This window comes from Pinus tabuliformis, chromosome J (genome assembly GCF_031772625.1).
Source record: "Pinus tabuliformis cultivar Carrire ecotype Pingquan chromosome J, CPIR1, whole genome shotgun sequence".
In the NCBI taxonomy this organism is placed as follows: Eukaryota; Viridiplantae; Streptophyta; class Pinopsida; order Pinales; family Pinaceae; genus Pinus; species Pinus tabuliformis.
In genome coordinates, this window is record NC_142295.1 from 1140645072 (window position 1) to 1140651518 (window position 6447).

The following is a 6447-nucleotide window of genomic DNA, read 5'->3' on the forward strand; positions in this document are numbered from 1 at the left end:
AGCCCCATTGGGTGAAAACTAAAGAAGATTCCCCTTGCTGACTAAACTACCATGTTATCATTCTGCCCCATTCTGCAATTTTTTTAGTTGTTTAGGAAAACGAATAGTTATCCTTTTCTCCTTCATTCGGACTCTGTTTTCGATGAAATGAATTGCGTTGCGATTTTCTTGATGAGACGGACACAGCCATATAGTTTTCAAGCCAATATGAGAACTTTGAATTTTGAGCTAAATACTGAGCACCTCATCATTCCTCCCCACTAGAAGCCTTTTGGACCCCAAAATATACTATTATCTGACAAGTAGATGAGGGTACATCTCTCTCACCTTTCTAAGCTTGATCTAATTGGCTTTTGACAAATTTGTTTCCTTGAGCTCCTCTCTAAGGAAATCAACATTCACTTGCCTTGAGGACCCCGTTCTATACCTGTATTTGTCTTTGCCATTTTCAAGTTGATATTGCATTGTTTGTTGCACCATTTTCAGTCATTCATAGAAACTCATGGTTTTGTCTATGTCGCCATCAAAAGCAACATTCTTCTTACCAAGATGACATAACAAAATACAATGCAAATGGATGACAAATTTCACTACTTGGTTTTCTTGACTCAAGCCCAATTGTACATCTTGAAAGTATGAAAATTTTTGAACATAACTTTCATGTAAAACATAATGACGCTTGAATACAATAGTGACATAACCCATAGGCCTAAAAGGCATAACAATGAAATTGTTGCTTATACCTCTTTTTTACCTTTGAACCAAGTGAAATTTTTGACAAGTATCCATCGAATGAAAGTGCATGGATCGCTGCAACTTAATATTTACACCATGGAAATCTTCTGAATGAAATAAGATGGTGAAGTTGCTTGCATAAATCTGAAACTCAAATGAACCTTTCAAATTTGAAAGAGCATAAAAAATAATTGAACTGATCTTGTGGTTTGAAGCAACAGATGCCTCTTTCTATTTGCCTCCCCATTGGAAGACTTTGCACGCACATTACAATGCATGCCAAGGAGCTTTGCAAGAAGAAATGTCAACAACAACTTTCCTCCAACATTGGGATGCTCCCAACAAACCTCTTATCAAAATGACTATCTTGGGCGTTGACCAATCAACAATGGCATCCAACTTGGAGAGGCTTGCCTTCAACTTACCTCTTCCAATATCATGGCCCAAATGCATCAAAGAAGTGAAACCCAACTTGTACTTTGATATCTTCAAAACATCAAACAATTTTACTTCATAGATGACATGTGCATAAGAAAACTTTCTAAATATGTTTATGTCATCCAAGTGGACAATTTCTTCAAGAAATGACTCTTTTTTGCCATAACTCAAATTCATGTATGTAATAGAAGTGCTACAAAGAACATACAACATTAAAATCCATACAAACCATTCTTGTTTGGTGTTATGTATATTTTTGCACTGACCTCTTTTTACAACTTTGCTTTGGCAAAAACTACTCATTTTGTCCTTTTTCTTGAAATACTTACCATTTCTCTTTGGCACCATAACCATCAGTGCACAACATGGTATAAGGGATGGTTGAATGAACCCATTGTTCAACAAATTTTTGCATTGCATTGGTGTTTCTACACTTTGCAATTTTGTCAACCCTTGCATGCTAACATCACAAAGAGAAGCCTCTTGCTGCAAAAATATTTCATGTGAAGTTTTTTTCTCCTTGAAGGACAATTCTTTCACAACCTGAAATACTTCATCACTCTGATGAACTGAACCAACCAAATCAGAATTGAAATGTGCATTACATGCAACAACATTTTCATAAACAATATCATCATTTGGCTTGAAAATGAGAAGTAAAAAACTTTTACTTGAATTCACTAGTATTTTTGTCTCCCCTACATTAACCAAAGAAATGTTCAGCTTTTTGCGATGGGATCTTACTCTGTACTCCACACCATTCTTGAACAAGTTATACTTGTTTTTATCGAGGTAAAAGACTACTTTCTGGTCATGCAAATATGGACTACCCAACACCACACCTGAAATATCAAGCAGTACCACATCTAACTCTACTTTGTCAACAGAATTTGCAGTGACTTCAAACTTAAACAAACATTTTCTTGTAACATGTAAACTTATGTCTCTTGTTATCCATCCCAAAGGGGATGGTTTATGGTGAGGTACAATTTCAAGATTCAATTTATTGAATAAGTCTTCAGAGATTAGATTCACTTGTGACCCACTATTGAAGAGTGTGTCAATCTTGGTGTGTTTAGATATGACCCTAACATGAAATAACTCAGTTCATCTCTTTTCATCTGGAGTAGTAGTAGTGTTACAATTTTGTGAACTAGTGCTTGCAATATCTTGTTTTCCTTTGATTCCTATGACAGTGATTTTGTTTTCATCACCTGATTCAGAACCTAAATCTTCTTGAGTGATAGCAATGGTTTTCTATTTCCCTTTATTGTTGAACTTATTTGGTCTCATTTCTGGATGCAATTTCTAGCAGTTATCCTCATTATGTCCCTCTTTTGAACAATGTTTTCATGTGATTTTCTTCCCTTATTTCTTCATACTTTCATTCTTCTTTCCCTTCCATTTTCCTCCTTTCTCTTTCTCCTTACTCTTAGGTGGCTTTTTATTCATAAGTGTGCTTTCCTCTAGATTCAAGATGCATGGCTTGCACACATACCTCATCTAAATTAGTTGGATTGAACATAAGAATAGTATGTTTCAAATAGGAATGTAAACCCCCAATATATTTCAACAGTGTATCTTGGGAATTCAAATTCACTCCTAATAACAAAGCCCTTTTTCTAAACTCTTGTGTATAATCTTGGACTGTTTGGCCTTTAAGCTGCCTAAAATTCAACCAACTCATAATGGCTTTTTTTCATATAGGCTAAAGGATAAAACTGTCTTTTAATTGCAGAAACAAATTCAACCAAAGTGATGGATATCTTACCATGGATTCACATTTCCTCTTGAGTCTTTGCTTCCCACCAAACTAGTGCAACTCCTTTTAGCCTTAGTGAAGCCATCTGGATCTTTATGTTGTTTTCTTGACGGTTCTGAATTTTGCAATATACCTGTAACTGCCGAATCCAATTGTCCAACTTTTTTGCATTCACTTCTCCATTGTACATGGGAAGTTTGAATTTTATGTCCAATTTCAGTAATGGAGTTTTTCCTTTTGGGGTTTTGCAATAAGTATGGGCAGTTGCATTGGTGGTAGTGGAAGATGATGCTGTGTGACATGGCGAAGATGATGAGGATGGTGGGGATGGAGGTGGCTTTCCACTATTCCCTTTGGAATCCTTCTTCTCATATTTTTTGTCCTCTGAGCATCCTTCTTCATGTAGAGGTTTAGAATTCTCTCCAACCATTCTAGTGTTCCTCTCGTCATAGAGGACATTAAACATCTTAGTCAAAGTGTAGAAAGATTTCTTAAATTATTCCTCTTCTAAAGAGGGACCTCCAGGCTCTCTTTCTCCATACATAATGGCTATGGATTCAGGCTCAAAAATTTGTACTCATTGTACCTCTTCAATCTCAATTGAAGGCAAAACTTGAGGAGTTTCAAGTGCAATTGGAATTGGAACTTTGGGTGTTGGAGATTGTGGCCTTGTGGCTCTCCTTCTTTTGGGAATTACCTTAGGAGTTGCAACCAATAGCTGTAGGAATTTACAGGGTAAGTTCCTCAGAAAGAATACCAAAAGGACACCGCTCACAACCAGATCTCAAATCAATACACCAGTATTTTTGACGTGGTTAAAACCCTCAGAGTGCAAGGAGGGAAACAGTCCACGGCCTGTCCCAACGTGGGTACAGACAATTTATTAATCAAAGAATGAAAATTTACATAAGCTTCTCTCATGCACGGATTACCCGAACAATGACCCTCCATGCGCTTTAAATAGAACTCATGGACCAATCGGGTGTCAAGCCACGGATCAAGTGTCGGTAATACCGAGGTGAGAGTGAACCGTCGGATCACTACATATCGTGACCGTCGGATTGTAAGTTACAAAATGTACAACGGTAAAGAAACACACTTTACCTAACTCTAACCTAACTCTATGCTAGACCAAGTTGAACTTAACTATATCCTATGTGTCGGAATATCCTAACATCCCCCCTTAAGAACAACTTGGGATAGGATTGAAGGATTTACAAATATGACACAATAGGAGAAGGAAGGAGGCACTAGAGCCTATCCCCCCTTAGTGACAACTTCCTGAACTCCAAGCATATATCGAAGTTTAGTGAACTTCGCCTCTGTGAGAGCCTTTGTGAAGATGTCTGCAACCTGATCATCCGTTGGACAATATTGCACTTCAAGAACATGGTCATGAATGAGCTTTCTGATGAAGTGCATGTGTAGTTCAATGTGTTTGCTGCGCTGATGCTGGACTGGATCTTTGCATAGCTGAATGGCACTTTGATTATCACACCAAAGTGTGGTTGGATGCTGCTGCTCAAAGCCAAATTCGGATAGGATCTGACGAAGCCACAAGGCTTCCTTACTAGCTTCCACGGCACCACGATACTCTGCTTCTGCTGACGAAAGAGAAATGGCAGCCTGTTTCTTACAAGCCCATGTAATAGGTCCTGAACCAAGAGTGAAGACATAACCGGCAGTAGACTTCCGATCATCAAGGTCACCAGCCCAATCAGAATCAGTGAAACCAACTAACAGAGGAGCTGCTTTGGCACTGTAATGAATCCCAAACTGTACTGTACCTCGAACATAACGAAGTATTCTTTTAGCTGCTTTCCAATGACTTTCACGGGGGTTTTGCATAAAACGAGCAACAAGGCCAACAGCAAAGGAAAGATCAGGACGAGTATGGGTTAAATACAAGAGTTTTCCGACAAGTTGACGGTATAAGGTAGCATCAACTTCAGGAGAAGTACAAGAGACTGAAAGTTTGACTCCAGACTGAAAGGGAGAAGGGGCTGGCTTACAGTCTTCCATGTGAAAATGACGAAGAATATCACAAGCATACTTGGACTGGGAAAGGAAAATACCTTCTTGGGATTGCAAGACTTGAAGACCGAGAAAATAGTGTAAGTGTCCTAAGTCTGTCATTTCAAATTTCTTTTTAAGGCTGGACTTCACATGGTTTATAAGGTTGGGATCACTACCAGTAAGAATAAGATCATCAACATAAAGAACAAGGATGATAAGAGAGTTGCCCACTTTCTTGGTGTAGACAGTATTGTCAGAATGACACCTAGAAAAGCCAGATTCTAAAAGAAAGCTATCCATTTTGGCATACCAAGCCCGAGGAGCTTGTTTGAGGCCATAAAGGGATTTCTTAAGTCGACAAACGAGGCTGGAGTCTGTTTGTATGAAGCCAATGGGTTGTTCCATATAGATTTCTTCCTGCAAGTCCCCATGCAAGAAGGCAGATTTAACATCCATTTGATGGACTTCCCATTTTAAAGAGGCAGCAAGGGAAAGAACAAGGCGGATAGAGTTCATTTTGGCAACTGGAGAGAAGGTTTCAGTGTAGTCAATGCCTTCAACCTGTGAAAAGCCCTTAGCAACTAGACGAGCCTTATGTTTATCAACTTTCCCATCTGGTCCATACTTGGTTCTGTAAACCCATTTGCATCTAACAAGTTTGCGTCCCTTTGGTAGAGGAACAAGATCCCATGTATCATTTGTCATCAATGAATGATATTCTTCATTCATAGCTGCTTCCCAATGTGGATGGCCTGAAGCTTCTGCAAAAGTGTCAGGATCATGATTTACTGGAGCTTGAGCCAGTAAAGAAGAGGCTCTTTCAAACTGAGAACGTGTACGTCGCTGATCTGTAGGATCACCGGCAAGATCACCTGCTGCATCCCGAGTAGCACGGACCCATCTTGGAAGTTGAGGATCCTGAGAAGGTGGGGGAGGATTATCATCCTCGCTTTCATCATCAGAAGAAGAAATGTTTTCAAAGATAGAAGAGATAGGAAGAGGTGGCACATCCGCCGGACTAGGCTCGCAGGCCGATTTATTTTCATCAAATTTTACATCTCTTCTAATGATAACATTTTTGGACTTAAATGGAATAAGTCTATAACCTTTTACATCTTCAGAATATCCAACAAAAGTACATTTCTCACTCTTAGGTTCTAAAGCTTTATGCTTTTCATCTGGAATATGGGCCCATGCTTCACTTCCAAACACACGAAAGTGACTTACATCTGGTTTAATGGAACTCCAAGCTTCTTCTGGAGTGATATTCTCTAGAACCTTAGTAGGAGTGCGATTGATTATATAATTTGCACAATTAATTGCTTCGGCCCAAAAACTAAGACTGAGTCCTTTAGATTGCAGCATTCAATTAGCCATTTCCTTTAAGGTGCGATTTTTCCTTTCAGCTACACCATTTTGTTGTGGAGTGTATGGAACAGTATGTTGCATTTGAATTCCATTTTCGGTGCAAAAGTTGATGAATGCGTTTTTAACAT